This window comes from Schistocerca cancellata, unplaced genomic scaffold (genome assembly GCF_023864275.1).
Source record: "Schistocerca cancellata isolate TAMUIC-IGC-003103 unplaced genomic scaffold, iqSchCanc2.1 HiC_scaffold_373, whole genome shotgun sequence".
Classification (NCBI taxonomy): Eukaryota; Metazoa; Arthropoda; class Insecta; order Orthoptera; family Acrididae; genus Schistocerca; species Schistocerca cancellata.
The window spans coordinates 1-14,353 of NW_026046391.1; the positions used below are offsets into that span (position 1 = coordinate 1).

Here is a 14,353-nt window from a genome sequence, read left to right on the forward strand (position 1 = left end):
TTGCGTTGTGGCCGCAATAACCCAGGTTCGAATCCTGGTCACGGCAATTTTTAAACTTTTTGCCTTGCTGTCGCTGCAGTGACGATTGTGACTCAGTGTTTGAAAAACACGGTGCCCTCTTGATTTTTCACTCATGTTCCGCAGGCTGCAGGTGGCACTACCAATTCATTATCAACACGTAATGCCGCCGCACCAGAACGCGGGCAGCTGCCTGTGTAGTGAATCTCTATTCGAAGAGGGCATTTGTTTGAGGTGCCAATGGATGAGCAGCCAGTCGCAGCAGAACAGGAAGCTGTGTCGTGGACTGTTTCTAGTTTCTACAAAAGCGAAGAACACTGGCACAGGTAGCGTGGCCGAGCGGTCTAAGGCGCTGGTTTAAGGCACCAGTCTCTTCGGAGGCGTGGGTTCGAATCCCACCGCTGCCAATTTTTTCTCGTTTTTTGTGCCATTGCGGTGTTTTCTCGTGGGGTAGAACGCAGCTCCTCTGACCGCCGTGCGGCGTCGGTAGCGTGGCCGAGCGGTCTAAGGCGCTGGTTTCAGGCACCAGTCTCCTCGGAGGCGTGGGTTCGAATCCCACCGCTGCCAATGTTTTCTGTCTCGAAAGCCGGAGCACTGACTACCCGCGACGAAACAGCGCAGCAAGCCGTGAGCGTCTCTTTCTTAAATTGTCGCAGCACAGTGCGCGGTGCAACGACATGATTCACAGGCGCAGTTTGGTGTCATGATGGCTGGCGTTCGTCTCCACGAAACGTGTCCCGAGCATGCCGTTGTACAAAGTGGGAGCGTCTATGTTTACAGTTGTCGTTAAGTAGCGTGCGTACAGCTTGCTGTGTTCGCTGGAGGAGCCCTTGTGCCGTTGTCAGGTGTGGTCTAGTGGCTAGGATACCTGGCTCTCACCCAGGAGGCCCGGGTTCGATTCCCGGTACCGGAAATGCGCATTTTGTTGCTCCTCTTATGCGACTTGGCCCGACTTAGCTCGACTGACGCTCCGCTGACGCTTGCAGAAAACTACGTTAAGTACGATTCGGCGTGACAAGTGACGGCGAGAGCGATGCGACATCTGTCCACCTCTTATCGACGCACATACCTGTGGTCAACAGACTTGGAGGACTGCAAGACATTGCCACGGGGGTTGAATGCAGCTAACCACACTGCTTGGTGTCCTAACAGCGCAGACACGTTCGTTTGCCAGTGTACATATAATGGAGATCGCGTCTGACACAGCTGTGGGGAGACGCAGTGGTGTGTGGGCCGAGCTTTGCTGTTCATCGCCACTTGCAGTCGCGAGAACTGCTGTCGGCGGTGCTTCCGTGGCCGTGATCGTCTAGTGGTTAGGACATTGCGTTGTGGCCGCAATAACCCAGGTTCGAATCCTGGTCACGGCAATTTTTAAACTTTTTGCCTTGCTGTCGCTGCAGTGACGATTGTGACTCAGTGTTTGAAAACACGGTGCCCTCTTGATTTTTCACTCATGTTCCGCAGGCTGCAGGTGGCACTACCAATTCATTATCAACACGTAATGCCGCCGCACCAGAACGCGGGCAGCTGCCTGTGTAGTGAATCTCTATTCGAAGAAGGCATTTGTTTGAGGTGCAATGGATGAGCAGCCAGTCGCAGCAGAACAGGAAGCTGTGTCGTGGACTGTTTCTACAAAAGCGAAGAACACTGGCACAGGTAGCGTGGCCGAGCGGTCTAAGGCGCTGGTTTAAGGCACCAGTCTCTTCGGAGGCGTGGGTTCGAATCCCACCGCTGCCAATTTTTTCTCGTTTTTTGTGCCATTGCGGTGTTTTCTCGTGGGGTAGAACGCAGCTCCTCTGACCGCCGTGCGGCGTCGGTAGCGTGGCCGAGCGGTCTAAGGCGCTGGTTTCAGGCACCAGTCTCCTCGGAGGCGTGGGTTCGAATCCCACCGCTGCCAATGTTTTCTGTCTCGAAAGCCGGAGCACTGACTACCCGCGACGAAACAGCGCAGCAAGCCGTGAGCGTCTCTTTCTTAAATTGTCGCAGCACAGTGCGCGGTGCAACGACATGATTCACAGGCGCAGTTTGGTGTCATGATGGCTGGCGTTCGTCTCCACGAAACGTGTCCCGAGCATGCCGTTGTACAAAGTGGGAGCGTCTATGTTTACAGTTGTCGTTAAGTAGCGTGCGTACAGCTTGCTGTGTTCGCTGGAGGAGCCCTTGTGCCGTTGTCCGGTGTGGTCTAGTGGCTAGGATACCTGGCTCTCACCCAGGAGGCCCGGGTTCGATTCCCGGTACCGGAAATGCGCATTTTGTTGCTCCTCTTATGCGACTTGGCCCGACTTAGCTCGACTGACGCTCCGCTGACGCTTGCAGAAAACTACGTTAAGTACGATTCGGCGTGACAAGTGACGGCGAGAGCGATGCGACATCTGTCCACCTCTTATCGACGCACATACCTGTGGTCAACAGACTTGGAGGACTGCAAGACATTGCCACGGGGGTTGAATGCAGCTAACCACACTGCTTGGTGTCCTAACAGCGCAGACACGTTCGTTTGCCAGTGTACATATAATGGAGATCGCGTCTGACACAGCTGTGGGGAGACGCAGTGGTGTGTGGGCCGAGCTTTGCTGTTCATCGCCACTTGCAGTCGCGAGAACTGCTGTCGGCGGTGCTTCCGTGGCCGTGATCGTCTAGTGGTTAGGACATTGCGTTGTGGCCGCAATAACCCAGGTTCGAATCCTGGTCACGGCAATTTTTAAACTTTTTGCCTTGCTGTCGCTGCAGTGACGATTGTGACTCAGTGTTTGAAAACACGGTGCCCTCTTGATTTTTCACTCATGTTCCGCAGGCTGCAGGTGGCACTACCAATTCATTATCAACACGTAATGCCGCCGCACCAGAACGCGGGCAGCTGCCTGTGTAGTGAATCTCTATTCGAAGAAGGCATTTGTTTGAGGTGCAATGGATGAGCAGCCAGTCGCAGCAGAACAGGAAGCTGTGTCGTGGACTGTTTCTACAAAAGCGAAGAACACTGGCACAGGTAGCGTGGCCGAGCGGTCTAAGGCGCTGGTTTAAGGCACCAGTCTCTTCGGAGGCGTGGGTTCGAATCCCACCGCTGCCAATTTTTTCTCGTTTTTTGTGCCATTGCGGTGTTTTCTCGTGGGGTAGAACGCAGCTCCTCTGACCGCCGTGCGGCGTCGGTAGCGTGGCCGAGCGGTCTAAGGCGCTGGTTTCAGGCACCAGTCTCCTCGGAGGCGTGGGTTCGAATCCCACCGCTGCCAATGTTTTCTGTCTCGAAAGCCGGAGCACTGACTACCCGCGACGAAACAGCGCAGCAAGCCGTGAGCGTCTCTTTCTTAAATTGTCGCAGCACAGTGCGCGGTGCAACGACATGATTCACAGGCGCAGTTTGGTGTCATGATGGCTGGCGTTCGTCTCCACGAAACGTGTCCCGAGCATGCCGTTGTACAAAGTGGGAGCGTCTATGTTTACAGTTGTCGTTAAGTAGCGTGCGTACAGCTTGCTGTGTTCGCTGGAGGAGCCCTTGTGCCGTTGTCCGGTGTGGTCTAGTGGCTAGGATACCTGGCTCTCACCCAGGAGGCCCGGGTTCGATTCCCGGTACCGGAAATGCGCATTTTGTTGCTCCTCTTATGCGACTTGGCCCGACTTAGCTCGACTGACGCTCCGCTGACGCTTGCAGAAAACTACGTTAAGTACGATTCGGCGTGACAAGTGACGGCGAGAGCGATGCGACATCTGTCCACCTCTTATCGACGCACATACCTGTGGTCAACAGACTTGGAGGACTGCAAGACATTGCCACGGGGGTTGAATGCAGCTAACCACACTGCTTGGTGTCCTAACAGCGCAGACACGTTCGTTTGCCAGTGTACATATAATGGAGATCGCGTCTGACACAGCTGTGGGGAGACGCAGTGGTGTGTGGGCCGAGCTTTGCTGTTCATCGCCACTTGCAGTCGCGAGAACTGCTGTCGGCGGTGCTTCCGTGGCCGTGATCGTCTAGTGGTTAGGACATTGCGTTGTGGCCGCAATAACCCAGGTTCGAATCCTGGTCACGGCAATTTTTAAACTTTTTGCCTTGCTGTCGCTGCAGTGACGATTGTGACTCAGTGTTTGAAAACACGGTGCCCTCTTGATTTTTCACTCATGTTCCGCAGGCTGCAGGTGGCACTACCAATTCATTATCAACACGTAATGCCGCCGCACCAGAACGCGGGCAGCTGCCTGTGTAGTGAATCTCTATTCGAAGAAGGCATTTGTTTGAGGTGCAATGGATGAGCAGCCAGTCGCAGCAGAACAGGAAGCTGTGTCGTGGACTGTTTCTACAAAAGCGAAGAACACTGGCACAGGTAGCGTGGCCGAGCGGTCTAAGGCGCTGGTTTAAGGCACCAGTCTCTTCGGAGGCGTGGGTTCGAATCCCACCGCTGCCAATTTTTTCTCGTTTTTTGTGCCATTGCGGTGTTTTCTCGTGGGGTAGAACGCAGCTCCTCTGACCGCCGTGCGGCGTCGGTAGCGTGGCCGAGCGGTCTAAGGCGCTGGTTTCAGGCACCAGTCTCCTCGGAGGCGTGGGTTCGAATCCCACCGCTGCCAATGTTTTCTGTCTCGAAAGCCGGAGCACTGACTACCCGCGACGAAACAGCGCAGCAAGCCGTGAGCGTCTCTTTCTTAAATTGTCGCAGCACAGTGCGCGGTGCAACGACATGATTCACAGGCGCAGTTTGGTGTCATGATGGCTGGCGTTCGTCTCCACGAAACGTGTCCCGAGCATGCCGTTGTACAAAGTGGGAGCGTCTATGTTTACAGTTGTCGTTAAGTAGCGTGCGTACAGCTTGCTGTGTTCGCTGGAGGAGCCCTTGTGCCGTTGTCCGGTGTGGTCTAGTGGCTAGGATACCTGGCTCTCACCCAGGAGGCCCGGGTTCGATTCCCGGTACCGGAAATGCGCATTTTGTTGCTCCTCTTATGCGACTTGGCCCGACTTAGCTCGACTGACGCTCCGCTGACGCTTGCAGAAAACTACGTTAAGTACGATTCGGCGTGACAAGTGACGGCGAGAGCGATGCGACATCTGTCCACCTCTTATCGACGCACATACCTGTGGTCAACAGACTTGGAGGACTGCAAGACATTGCCACGGGGGTTGAATGCAGCTAACCACACTGCTTGGTGTCCTAACAGCGCAGACACGTTCGTTTGCCAGTGTACATATAATGGAGATCGCGTCTGACACAGCTGTGGGGAGACGCAGTGGTGTGTGGGCCGAGCTTTGCTGTTCATCGCCACTTGCAGTCGCGAGAACTGCTGTCGGCGGTGCTTCCGTGGCCGTGATCGTCTAGTGGTTAGGACATTGCGTTGTGGCCGCAATAACCCAGGTTCGAATCCTGGTCACGGCAATTTTTAAACTTTTTGCCTTGCTGTCGCTGCAGTGACGATTGTGACTCAGTGTTTGAAAACACGGTGCCCTCTTGATTTTTCACTCATGTTCCGCAGGCTGCAGGTGGCACTACCAATTCATTATCAACACGTAATGCCGCCGCACCAGAACGCGGGCAGCTGCCTGTGTAGTGAATCTCTATTCGAAGAAGGCATTTGTTTGAGGTGCAATGGATGAGCAGCCAGTCGCAGCAGAACAGGAAGCTGTGTCGTGGACTGTTTCTACAAAAGCGAAGAACACTGGCACAGGTAGCGTGGCCGAGCGGTCTAAGGCGCTGGTTTAAGGCACCAGTCTCTTCGGAGGCGTGGGTTCGAATCCCACCGCTGCCAATTTTTTCTCGTTTTTTGTGCCATTGCGGTGTTTTCTCGTGGGGTAGAACGCAGCTCCTCTGACCGCCGTGCGGCGTCGGTAGCGTGGCCGAGCGGTCTAAGGCGCTGGTTTCAGGCACCAGTCTCCTCGGAGGCGTGGGTTCGAATCCCACCGCTGCCAATGTTTTCTGTCTCGAAAGCCGGAGCACTGACTACCCGCGACGAAACAGCGCAGCAAGCCGTGAGCGTCTCTTTCTTAAATTGTCGCAGCACAGTGCGCGGTGCAACGACATGATTCACAGGCGCAGTTTGGTGTCATGATGGCTGGCGTTCGTCTCCACGAAACGTGTCCCGAGCATGCCGTTGTACAAAGTGGGAGCGTCTATGTTTACAGTTGTCGTTAAGTAGCGTGCGTACAGCTTGCTGTGTTCGCTGGAGGAGCCCTTGTGCCGTTGTCCGGTGTGGTCTAGTGGCTAGGATACCTGGCTCTCACCCAGGAGGCCCGGGTTCGATTCCCGGTACCGGAAATGCGCATTTTGTTGCTCCTCTTATGCGACTTGGCCCGACTTAGCTCGACTGACGCTCCGCTGACGCTTGCAGAAAACTACGTTAAGTACGATTCGGCGTGACAAGTGACGGCGAGAGCGATGCGACATCTGTCCACCTCTTATCGACGCACATACCTGTGGTCAACAGACTTGGAGGACTGCAAGACATTGCCACGGGGGTTGAATGCAGCTAACCACACTGCTTGGTGTCCTAACAGCGCAGACACGTTCGTTTGCCAGTGTACATATAATGGAGATCGCGTCTGACACAGCTGTGGGGAGACGCAGTGGTGTGTGGGCCGAGCTTTGCTGTTCATCGCCACTTGCAGTCGCGAGAACTGCTGTCGGCGGTGCTTCCGTGGCCGTGATCGTCTAGTGGTTAGGACATTGCGTTGTGGCCGCAATAACCCAGGTTCGAATCCTGGTCACGGCAATTTTTAAACTTTTTGCCTTGCTGTCGCTGCAGTGACGATTGTGACTCAGTGTTTGAAAACACGGTGCCCTCTTGATTTTTCACTCATGTTCCGCAGGCTGCAGGTGGCACTACCAATTCATTATCAACACGTAATGCCGCCGCACCAGAACGCGGGCAGCTGCCTGTGTAGTGAATCTCTATTCGAAGAAGGCATTTGTTTGAGGTGCAATGGATGAGCAGCCAGTCGCAGCAGAACAGGAAGCTGTGTCGTGGACTGTTTCTACAAAAGCGAAGAACACTGGCACAGGTAGCGTGGCCGAGCGGTCTAAGGCGCTGGTTTAAGGCACCAGTCTCTTCGGAGGCGTGGGTTCGAATCCCACCGCTGCCAATTTTTTCTCGTTTTTTGTGCCATTGCGGTGTTTTCTCGTGGGGTAGAACGCAGCTCCTCTGACCGCCGTGCGGCGTCGGTAGCGTGGCCGAGCGGTCTAAGGCGCTGGTTTCAGGCACCAGTCTCCTCGGAGGCGTGGGTTCGAATCCCACCGCTGCCAATGTTTTCTGTCTCGAAAGCCGGAGCACTGACTACCCGCGACGAAACAGCGCAGCAAGCCGTGAGCGTCTCTTTCTTAAATTGTCGCAGCACAGTGCGCGGTGCAACGACATGATTCACAGGCGCAGTTTGGTGTCATGATGGCTGGCGTTCGTCTCCACGAAACGTGTCCCGAGCATGCCGTTGTACAAAGTGGGAGCGTCTATGTTTACAGTTGTCGTTAAGTAGCGTGCGTACAGCTTGCTGTGTTCGCTGGAGGAGCCCTTGTGCCGTTGTCCGGTGTGGTCTAGTGGCTAGGATACCTGGCTCTCACCCAGGAGGCCCGGGTTCGATTCCCGGTACCGGAAATGCGCATTTTGTTGCTCCTCTTATGCGACTTGGCCCGACTTAGCTCGACTGACGCTCCGCTGACGCTTGCAGAAAACTACGTTAAGTACGATTCGGCGTGACAAGTGACGGCGAGAGCGATGCGACATCTGTCCACCTCTTATCGACGCACATACCTGTGGTCAACAGACTTGGAGGACTGCAAGACATTGCCACGGGGGTTGAATGCAGCTAACCACACTGCTTGGTGTCCTAACAGCGTAGACACGTTCGTTTGCCAGTGTACATATAATGGAGATCGCGTCTGACACAGCTGTGGGGAGACGCAGTGGTGTGTGGGCCGAGCTTTGCTGTTCATCGCCACTTGCAGTCGCGAGAACTGCTGTCGGCGGTGCTTCCGTGGCCGTGATCGTCTAGTGGTTAGGACATTGCGTTGTGGCCGCAATAACCCAGGTTCGAATCCTGGTCACGGCAATTTTTAAACTTTTTGCCTTGCTGTCGCTGCAGTGACGATTGTGACTCAGTGTTTGAAAACACGGTGCCCTCTTGATTTTTCACTCATGTTCCGCAGGCTGCAGGTGGCACTACCAATTCATTATCAACACGTAATGCCGCCGCACCAGAACGCGGGCAGCTGCCTGTGTAGTGAATCTCTATTCGAAGAAGGCATTTGTTTGAGGTGCAATGGATGAGCAGCCAGTCGCAGCAGAACAGGAAGCTGTGTCGTGGACTGTTTCTACAAAAGCGAAGAACACTGGCACAGGTAGCGTGGCCGAGCGGTCTAAGGCGCTGGTTTAAGGCACCAGTCTCTTCGGAGGCGTGGGTTCGAATCCCACCGCTGCCAATTTTTTCTCGTTTTTTGTGCCATTGCGGTGTTTTCTCGTGGGGTAGAACGCAGCTCCTCTGACCGCCGTGCGGCGTCGGTAGCGTGGCCGAGCGGTCTAAGGCGCTGGTTTCAGGCACCAGTCTCCTCGGAGGCGTGGGTTCGAATCCCACCGCTGCCAATGTTTTCTGTCTCGAAAGCCGGAGCACTGACTACCCGCGACGAAACAGCGCAGCAAGCCGTGAGCGTCTCTTTCTTAAATTGTCGCAGCACAGTGCGCGGTGCAACGACATGATTCACAGGCGCAGTTTGGTGTCATGATGGCTGGCGTTCGTCTCCACGAAACGTGTCCCGAGCATGCCGTTGTACAAAGTGGGAGCGTCTATGTTTACAGTTGTCGTTAAGTAGCGTGCGTACAGCTTGCTGTGTTCGCTGGAGGAGCCCTTGTGCCGTTGTCCGGTGTGGTCTAGTGGCTAGGATACCTGGCTCTCACCCAGGAGGCCCGGGTTCGATTCCCGGTACCGGAAATGCGCATTTTGTTGCTCCTCTTATGCGACTTGGCCCGACTTAGCTCGACTGACGCTCCGCTGACGCTTGCAGAAAACTACGTTAAGTACGATTCGGCGTGACAAGTGACGGCGAGAGCGATGCGACATCTGTCCACCTCTTATCGACGCACATACCTGTGGTCAACAGACTTGGAGGACTGCAAGACATTGCCACGGGGGTTGAATGCAGCTAACCACACTGCTTGGTGTCCTAACAGCGCAGACACGTTCGTTTGCCAGTGTACATATAATGGAGATCGCGTCTGACACAGCTGTGGGGAGACGCAGTGGTGTGTGGGCCGAGCTTTGCTGTTCATCGCCACTTGCAGTCGCGAGAACTGCTGTCGGCGGTGCTTCCGTGGCCGTGATCGTCTAGTGGTTAGGACATTGCGTTGTGGCCGCAATAACCCAGGTTCGAATCCTGGTCACGGCAATTTTTAAACTTTTTGCCTTGCTGTCGCTGCAGTGACGATTGTGACTCAGTGTTTGAAAACACGGTGCCCTCTTGATTTTTCACTCATGTTCCGCAGGCTGCAGGTGGCACTACCAATTCATTATCAACACGTAATGCCGCCGCACCAGAACGCGGGCAGCTGCCTGTGTAGTGAATCTCTATTCGAAGAAGGCATTTGTTTGAGGTGCAATGGATGAGCAGCCAGTCGCAGCAGAACAGGAAGCTGTGTCGTGGACTGTTTCTACAAAAGCGAAGAACACTGGCACAGGTAGCGTGGCCGAGCGGTCTAAGGCGCTGGTTTAAGGCACCAGTCTCTTCGGAGGCGTGGGTTCGAATCCCACCGCTGCCAATTTTTTCTCGTTTTTTGTGCCATTGCGGTGTTTTCTCGTGGGGTAGAACGCAGCTCCTCTGACCGCCGTGCGGCGTCGGTAGCGTGGCCGAGCGGTCTAAGGCGCTGGTTTCAGGCACCAGTCTCCTCGGAGGCGTGGGTTCGAATCCCACCGCTGCCAATGTTTTCTGTCTCGAAAGCCGGAGCACTGACTACCCGCGACGAAACAGCGCAGCAAGCCGTGAGCGTCTCTTTCTTAAATTGTCGCAGCACAGTGCGCGGTGCAACGACATGATTCACAGGCGCAGTTTGGTGTCATGATGGCTGGCGTTCGTCTCCACGAAACGTGTCCCGAGCATGCCGTTGTACAAAGTGGGAGCGTCTATGTTTACAGTTGTCGTTAAGTAGCGTGCGTACAGCTTGCTGTGTTCGCTGGAGGAGCCCTTGTGCCGTTGTCCGGTGTGGTCTAGTGGCTAGGATACCTGGCTCTCACCCAGGAGGCCCGGGTTCGATTCCCGGTACCGGAAATGCGCATTTTGTTGCTCCTCTTATGCGACTTGGCCCGACTTAGCTCGACTGACGCTCCGCTGACGCTTGCAGAAAACTACGTTAAGTACGATTCGGCGTGACAAGTGACGGCGAGAGCGATGCGACATCTGTCCACCTCTTATCGACGCACATACCTGTGGTCAACAGACTTGGAGGACTGCAAGACATTGCCACGGGGGTTGAATGCAGCTAACCACACTGCTTGGTGTCCTAACAGCGTAGACACGTTCGTTTGCCAGTGTACATATAATGGAGATCGCGTCTGACACAGCTGTGGGGAGACGCAGTGGTGTGTGGGCCGAGCTTTGCTGTTCATCGCCACTTGCAGTCGCGAGAACTGCTGTCGGCGGTGCTTCCGTGGCCGTGATCGTCTAGTGGTTAGGACATTGCGTTGTGGCCGCAATAACCCAGGTTCGAATCCTGGTCACGGCAATTTTTAAACTTTTTGCCTTGCTGTCGCTGCAGTGACGATTGTGACTCAGTGTTTGAAAACACGGTGCCCTCTTGATTTTTCACTCATGTTCCGCAGGCTGCAGGTGGCACTACCAATTCATTATCAACACGTAATGCCGCCGCACCAGAACGCGGGCAGCTGCCTGTGTAGTGAATCTCTATTCGAAGAAGGCATTTGTTTGAGGTGCAATGGATGAGCAGCCAGTCGCAGCAGAACAGGAAGCTGTGTCGTGGACTGTTTCTACAAAAGCGAAGAACACTGGCACAGGTAGCGTGGCCGAGCGGTCTAAGGCGCTGGTTTAAGGCACCAGTCTCTTCGGAGGCGTGGGTTCGAATCCCACCGCTGCCAATTTTTTCTCGTTTTTTGTGCCATTGCGGTGTTTTCTCGTGGGGTAGAACGCAGCTCCTCTGACCGCCGTGCGGCGTCGGTAGCGTGGCCGAGCGGTCTAAGGCGCTGGTTTCAGGCACCAGTCTCCTCGGAGGCGTGGGTTCGAATCCCACCGCTGCCAATGTTTTCTGTCTCGAAAGCCGGAGCACTGACTACCCGCGACGAAACAGCGCAGCAAGCCGTGAGCGTCTCTTTCTTAAATTGTCGCAGCACAGTGCGCGGTGCAACGACATGATTCACAGGCGCAGTTTGGTGTCATGATGGCTGGCGTTCGTCTCCACGAAACGTGTCCCGAGCATGCCGTTGTACAAAGTGGGAGCGTCTATGTTTACAGTTGTCGTTAAGTAGCGTGCGTACAGCTTGCTGTGTTCGCTGGAGGAGCCCTTGTGCCGTTGTCCGGTGTGGTCTAGTGGCTAGGATACCTGGCTCTCACCCAGGAGGCCCGGGTTCGATTCCCGGTACCGGAAATGCGCATTTTGTTGCTCCTCTTATGCGACTTGGCCCGACTTAGCTCGACTGACGCTCCGCTGACGCTTGCAGAAAACTACGTTAAGTACGATTCGGCGTGACAAGTGACGGCGAGAGCGATGCGACATCTGTCCACCTCTTATCGACGCACATACCTGTGGTCAACAGACTTGGAGGACTGCAAGACATTGCCACGGGGGTTGAATGCAGCTAACCACACTGCTTGGTGTCCTAACAGCGCAGACACGTTCGTTTGCCAGTGTACATATAATGGAGATCGCGTCTGACACAGCTGTGGGGAGACGCAGTGGTGTGTGGGCCGAGCTTTGCTGTTCATCGCCACTTGCAGTCGCGAGAACTGCTGTCGGCGGTGCTTCCGTGGCCGTGATCGTCTAGTGGTTAGGACATTGCGTTGTGGCCGCAATAACCCAGGTTCGAATCCTGGTCACGGCAATTTTTAAACTTTTTGCCTTGCTGTCGCTGCAGTGACGATTGTGACTCAGTGTTTGAAAACACGGTGCCCTCTTGATTTTTCACTCATGTTCCGCAGGCTGCAGGTGGCACTACCAATTCATTATCAACACGTAATGCCGCCGCACCAGAACGCGGGCAGCTGCCTGTGTAGTGAATCTCTATTCGAAGAAGGCATTTGTTTGAGGTGCAATGGATGAGCAGCCAGTCGCAGCAGAACAGGAAGCTGTGTCGTGGACTGTTTCTACAAAAGCGAAGAACACTGGCACAGGTAGCGTGGCCGAGCGGTCTAAGGCGCTGGTTTAAGGCACCAGTCTCTTCGGAGGCGTGGGTTCGAATCCCACCGCTGCCAATTTTTTCTCGTTTTTTGTGCCATTGCGGTGTTTTCTCGTGGGGTAGAACGCAGCTCCTCTGACCGCCGTGCGGCGTCGGTAGCGTGGCCGAGCGGTCTAAGGCGCTGGTTTCAGGCACCAGTCTCCTCGGAGGCGTGGGTTCGAATCCCACCGCTGCCAATGTTTTCTGTCTCGAAAGCCGGAGCACTGACTACCCGCGACGAAACAGCGCAGCAAGCCGTGAGCGTCTCTTTCTTAAATTGTCGCAGCACAGTGCGCGGTGCAACGACATGATTCACAGGCGCAGTTTGGTGTCATGATGGCTGGCGTTCGTCTCCACGAAACGTGTCCCGAGCATGCCGTTGTACAAAGTGGGAGCGTCTATGTTTACAGTTGTCGTTAAGTAGCGTGCGTACAGCTTGCTGTGTTCGCTGGAGGAGCCCTTGTGCCGTTGTCCGGTGTGGTCTAGTGGCTAGGATACCTGGCTCTCACCCAGGAGGCCTGGGTTCGATTCCCGGTACCGGAAATGCGCATTTTGTTGCTCCTCTTATGCGACTTGGCCCGACTTAGCTCGACTGACGCTCCGCTGACGCTTGCAGAAAACTACGTTAAGTACGATTCGGCGTGACAAGTGACGGCGAGAGCGATGCGACATCTGTCCACCTCTTATCGACGCACATACCTGTGGTCAACAGACTTGGAGGACTGCAAGACATTGCCACGGGGGTTGAATGCAGCTAACCACACTGCTTGGTGTCCTAACAGCGCAGACACGTTCGTTTGCCAGTGTACATATAATGGAGATCGCGTCTGACACAGCTGTGGGGAGACGCAGTGGTGTGTGGGCCGAGCTTTGCTGTTCATCGCCACTTGCAGTCGCGAGAACTGCTGTCGGCGGTGCTTCCGTGGCCGTGATCGTCTAGTGGTTAGGACATTGCGTTGTGGCCGCAATAACCCAGGTTCGAATCCTGGTCACGGCAATTTTTAAACTTTTTGCCTTGCTGTCGCTGCAGTGACGATTGTGACTCAGTGTTTGAAAACACGGTGCCCTCTTGATTTTTCACTCATGTTCCGCAGGCTGCAGGTGGCACTACCAATTCATTATCAACACGTAATGCCGCCGCACCAGAACGCGGGCAGCTGCCTGTGTAGTGAATCTCTATTCGAAGAAGGCATTTGTTTGAGGTGCAATGGATGAGCAGCCAGTCGCAGCAGAACAGGAAGCTGTGTCGTGGACTGTTTCTACAAAAGCGAAGAACACTGGCACAGGTAGCGTGGCCGAGCGGTCTAAGGCGCTGGTTTAAGGCACCAGTCTCTTCGGAGGCGTGGGTTCGAATCCCACCGCTGCCAATTTTTTCTCGTTTTTTGTGCCATTGCGGTGTTTTCTCGTGGGGTAGAACGCAGCTCCTCTGACCGCCGTGCGGCGTCGGTAGCGTGGCCGAGCGGTCTAAGGCGCTGGTTTCAGGCACCAGTCTCCTCGGAGGCGTGGGTTCGAATCCCACCGCTGCCAATGTTTTCTGTCTCGAAAGCCGGAGCACTGACTACCCGCGACGAAACAGCGCAGCAAGCCGTGAGCGTCTCTTTCTTAAATTGTCGCAGCACAGTGCGCGGTGCAACGACATGATTCACAGGCGCAGTTTGGTGTCATGATGGCTGGCGTTCGTCTCCACGAAACGTGTCCCGAGCATGCCGTTGTACAAAGTGGGAGCGTCTATGTTTACAGTTGTCGTTAAGTAGCGTGCGTACAGCTTGCTGTGTTCGCTGGAGGAGCCCTTGTGCCGTTGTCCGGTGTGGTCTAGTGGCTAGGATACCTGGCTCTCACCCAGGAGGCCCGGGTTCGATTCCCGGTACCGGAAATGCGCATTTTGTTGCTCCTCTTATGCGACTTGGCCCGACTTAGCTCGACTGACGCTCCGCTGACGCTTGCAGAAAACTACGTTAAGTACGATTCGGCGTGACAAGTGACGGCGAGAGCGAT

General features: G+C 55.0%; 43 non-coding genes across 43 annotated transcripts; all 43 read left to right on the forward strand.

The window, feature by feature from the left end:
- Positions 1–343: 343 nt before the first annotated feature.
- Trnal-aag (transfer RNA leucine (anticodon AAG)) lies at positions 344–425 on the forward strand. The gene has a single exon. It is a non-coding gene; the product is annotated as a tRNA-Leu (tRNA).
- Positions 426–503: 78 nt separating this feature from the next.
- Trnal-cag (transfer RNA leucine (anticodon CAG)) lies at positions 504–585 on the forward strand. The gene has a single exon. It is a non-coding gene; the product is annotated as a tRNA-Leu (tRNA).
- Positions 586–859: 274 nt separating this feature from the next.
- Positions 860–931, forward strand: Trnae-cuc (transfer RNA glutamic acid (anticodon CUC)). The gene has a single exon. It is a non-coding gene; the product is annotated as a tRNA-Glu (tRNA).
- A 382-nt stretch (positions 932–1,313) lies between these two features.
- On the forward strand, positions 1,314–1,385 carry Trnah-gug (transfer RNA histidin (anticodon GUG)). The gene has a single exon. It is a non-coding gene; the product is annotated as a tRNA-His (tRNA).
- A 288-nt stretch (positions 1,386–1,673) lies between these two features.
- Trnal-aag (transfer RNA leucine (anticodon AAG)) lies at positions 1,674–1,755 on the forward strand. The gene has a single exon. It is a non-coding gene; the product is annotated as a tRNA-Leu (tRNA).
- Positions 1,756–1,833: 78 nt separating this feature from the next.
- Positions 1,834–1,915, forward strand: Trnal-cag (transfer RNA leucine (anticodon CAG)). The gene has a single exon. It is a non-coding gene; the product is annotated as a tRNA-Leu (tRNA).
- Positions 1,916–2,189: 274 nt separating this feature from the next.
- Positions 2,190–2,261, forward strand: Trnae-cuc (transfer RNA glutamic acid (anticodon CUC)). Its single transcript has one exon. It is a non-coding gene; the product is annotated as a tRNA-Glu (tRNA).
- Positions 2,262–2,643: 382 nt separating this feature from the next.
- Trnah-gug (transfer RNA histidin (anticodon GUG)) lies at positions 2,644–2,715 on the forward strand. Its single transcript has one exon. It is a non-coding gene; the product is annotated as a tRNA-His (tRNA).
- Positions 2,716–3,003: 288 nt separating this feature from the next.
- On the forward strand, positions 3,004–3,085 carry Trnal-aag (transfer RNA leucine (anticodon AAG)). Its single transcript has one exon. It is a non-coding gene; the product is annotated as a tRNA-Leu (tRNA).
- Positions 3,086–3,163: 78 nt separating this feature from the next.
- Positions 3,164–3,245, forward strand: Trnal-cag (transfer RNA leucine (anticodon CAG)). The gene has a single exon. It is a non-coding gene; the product is annotated as a tRNA-Leu (tRNA).
- Positions 3,246–3,519: 274 nt separating this feature from the next.
- Positions 3,520–3,591, forward strand: Trnae-cuc (transfer RNA glutamic acid (anticodon CUC)). Its single transcript has one exon. It is a non-coding gene; the product is annotated as a tRNA-Glu (tRNA).
- A 382-nt stretch (positions 3,592–3,973) lies between these two features.
- Trnah-gug (transfer RNA histidin (anticodon GUG)) lies at positions 3,974–4,045 on the forward strand. Its single transcript has one exon. It is a non-coding gene; the product is annotated as a tRNA-His (tRNA).
- Positions 4,046–4,333: 288 nt separating this feature from the next.
- On the forward strand, positions 4,334–4,415 carry Trnal-aag (transfer RNA leucine (anticodon AAG)). The gene has a single exon. It is a non-coding gene; the product is annotated as a tRNA-Leu (tRNA).
- Positions 4,416–4,493: 78 nt separating this feature from the next.
- Positions 4,494–4,575, forward strand: Trnal-cag (transfer RNA leucine (anticodon CAG)). The gene has a single exon. It is a non-coding gene; the product is annotated as a tRNA-Leu (tRNA).
- Positions 4,576–4,849: 274 nt separating this feature from the next.
- On the forward strand, positions 4,850–4,921 carry Trnae-cuc (transfer RNA glutamic acid (anticodon CUC)). Its single transcript has one exon. It is a non-coding gene; the product is annotated as a tRNA-Glu (tRNA).
- Positions 4,922–5,303: 382 nt separating this feature from the next.
- Trnah-gug (transfer RNA histidin (anticodon GUG)) lies at positions 5,304–5,375 on the forward strand. The gene has a single exon. It is a non-coding gene; the product is annotated as a tRNA-His (tRNA).
- A 288-nt stretch (positions 5,376–5,663) lies between these two features.
- Trnal-aag (transfer RNA leucine (anticodon AAG)) lies at positions 5,664–5,745 on the forward strand. The gene has a single exon. It is a non-coding gene; the product is annotated as a tRNA-Leu (tRNA).
- Positions 5,746–5,823: 78 nt separating this feature from the next.
- Positions 5,824–5,905, forward strand: Trnal-cag (transfer RNA leucine (anticodon CAG)). The gene has a single exon. It is a non-coding gene; the product is annotated as a tRNA-Leu (tRNA).
- A 274-nt stretch (positions 5,906–6,179) lies between these two features.
- On the forward strand, positions 6,180–6,251 carry Trnae-cuc (transfer RNA glutamic acid (anticodon CUC)). Its single transcript has one exon. It is a non-coding gene; the product is annotated as a tRNA-Glu (tRNA).
- A 382-nt stretch (positions 6,252–6,633) lies between these two features.
- On the forward strand, positions 6,634–6,705 carry Trnah-gug (transfer RNA histidin (anticodon GUG)). The gene has a single exon. It is a non-coding gene; the product is annotated as a tRNA-His (tRNA).
- Positions 6,706–6,993: 288 nt separating this feature from the next.
- On the forward strand, positions 6,994–7,075 carry Trnal-aag (transfer RNA leucine (anticodon AAG)). The gene has a single exon. It is a non-coding gene; the product is annotated as a tRNA-Leu (tRNA).
- Positions 7,076–7,153: 78 nt separating this feature from the next.
- Trnal-cag (transfer RNA leucine (anticodon CAG)) lies at positions 7,154–7,235 on the forward strand. The gene has a single exon. It is a non-coding gene; the product is annotated as a tRNA-Leu (tRNA).
- Positions 7,236–7,509: 274 nt separating this feature from the next.
- Trnae-cuc (transfer RNA glutamic acid (anticodon CUC)) lies at positions 7,510–7,581 on the forward strand. Its single transcript has one exon. It is a non-coding gene; the product is annotated as a tRNA-Glu (tRNA).
- Positions 7,582–7,963: 382 nt separating this feature from the next.
- Trnah-gug (transfer RNA histidin (anticodon GUG)) lies at positions 7,964–8,035 on the forward strand. Its single transcript has one exon. It is a non-coding gene; the product is annotated as a tRNA-His (tRNA).
- Positions 8,036–8,323: 288 nt separating this feature from the next.
- Positions 8,324–8,405, forward strand: Trnal-aag (transfer RNA leucine (anticodon AAG)). The gene has a single exon. It is a non-coding gene; the product is annotated as a tRNA-Leu (tRNA).
- Positions 8,406–8,483: 78 nt separating this feature from the next.
- Positions 8,484–8,565, forward strand: Trnal-cag (transfer RNA leucine (anticodon CAG)). Its single transcript has one exon. It is a non-coding gene; the product is annotated as a tRNA-Leu (tRNA).
- A 274-nt stretch (positions 8,566–8,839) lies between these two features.
- Positions 8,840–8,911, forward strand: Trnae-cuc (transfer RNA glutamic acid (anticodon CUC)). The gene has a single exon. It is a non-coding gene; the product is annotated as a tRNA-Glu (tRNA).
- A 382-nt stretch (positions 8,912–9,293) lies between these two features.
- On the forward strand, positions 9,294–9,365 carry Trnah-gug (transfer RNA histidin (anticodon GUG)). The gene has a single exon. It is a non-coding gene; the product is annotated as a tRNA-His (tRNA).
- Positions 9,366–9,653: 288 nt separating this feature from the next.
- Trnal-aag (transfer RNA leucine (anticodon AAG)) lies at positions 9,654–9,735 on the forward strand. Its single transcript has one exon. It is a non-coding gene; the product is annotated as a tRNA-Leu (tRNA).
- A 78-nt stretch (positions 9,736–9,813) lies between these two features.
- Trnal-cag (transfer RNA leucine (anticodon CAG)) lies at positions 9,814–9,895 on the forward strand. Its single transcript has one exon. It is a non-coding gene; the product is annotated as a tRNA-Leu (tRNA).
- Positions 9,896–10,169: 274 nt separating this feature from the next.
- Trnae-cuc (transfer RNA glutamic acid (anticodon CUC)) lies at positions 10,170–10,241 on the forward strand. Its single transcript has one exon. It is a non-coding gene; the product is annotated as a tRNA-Glu (tRNA).
- Positions 10,242–10,623: 382 nt separating this feature from the next.
- On the forward strand, positions 10,624–10,695 carry Trnah-gug (transfer RNA histidin (anticodon GUG)). The gene has a single exon. It is a non-coding gene; the product is annotated as a tRNA-His (tRNA).
- A 288-nt stretch (positions 10,696–10,983) lies between these two features.
- Positions 10,984–11,065, forward strand: Trnal-aag (transfer RNA leucine (anticodon AAG)). Its single transcript has one exon. It is a non-coding gene; the product is annotated as a tRNA-Leu (tRNA).
- A 78-nt stretch (positions 11,066–11,143) lies between these two features.
- Positions 11,144–11,225, forward strand: Trnal-cag (transfer RNA leucine (anticodon CAG)). The gene has a single exon. It is a non-coding gene; the product is annotated as a tRNA-Leu (tRNA).
- Positions 11,226–11,499: 274 nt separating this feature from the next.
- Trnae-cuc (transfer RNA glutamic acid (anticodon CUC)) lies at positions 11,500–11,571 on the forward strand. The gene has a single exon. It is a non-coding gene; the product is annotated as a tRNA-Glu (tRNA).
- Positions 11,572–11,953: 382 nt separating this feature from the next.
- On the forward strand, positions 11,954–12,025 carry Trnah-gug (transfer RNA histidin (anticodon GUG)). The gene has a single exon. It is a non-coding gene; the product is annotated as a tRNA-His (tRNA).
- A 288-nt stretch (positions 12,026–12,313) lies between these two features.
- On the forward strand, positions 12,314–12,395 carry Trnal-aag (transfer RNA leucine (anticodon AAG)). Its single transcript has one exon. It is a non-coding gene; the product is annotated as a tRNA-Leu (tRNA).
- Positions 12,396–12,473: 78 nt separating this feature from the next.
- Trnal-cag (transfer RNA leucine (anticodon CAG)) lies at positions 12,474–12,555 on the forward strand. The gene has a single exon. It is a non-coding gene; the product is annotated as a tRNA-Leu (tRNA).
- Positions 12,556–12,829: 274 nt separating this feature from the next.
- Trnae-cuc (transfer RNA glutamic acid (anticodon CUC)) lies at positions 12,830–12,901 on the forward strand. Its single transcript has one exon. It is a non-coding gene; the product is annotated as a tRNA-Glu (tRNA).
- Positions 12,902–13,283: 382 nt separating this feature from the next.
- Positions 13,284–13,355, forward strand: Trnah-gug (transfer RNA histidin (anticodon GUG)). Its single transcript has one exon. It is a non-coding gene; the product is annotated as a tRNA-His (tRNA).
- Positions 13,356–13,643: 288 nt separating this feature from the next.
- Trnal-aag (transfer RNA leucine (anticodon AAG)) lies at positions 13,644–13,725 on the forward strand. The gene has a single exon. It is a non-coding gene; the product is annotated as a tRNA-Leu (tRNA).
- Positions 13,726–13,803: 78 nt separating this feature from the next.
- Trnal-cag (transfer RNA leucine (anticodon CAG)) lies at positions 13,804–13,885 on the forward strand. The gene has a single exon. It is a non-coding gene; the product is annotated as a tRNA-Leu (tRNA).
- Positions 13,886–14,159: 274 nt separating this feature from the next.
- Positions 14,160–14,231, forward strand: Trnae-cuc (transfer RNA glutamic acid (anticodon CUC)). Its single transcript has one exon. It is a non-coding gene; the product is annotated as a tRNA-Glu (tRNA).
- The last annotated feature ends 122 nt before the right edge of the window (positions 14,232–14,353 follow it).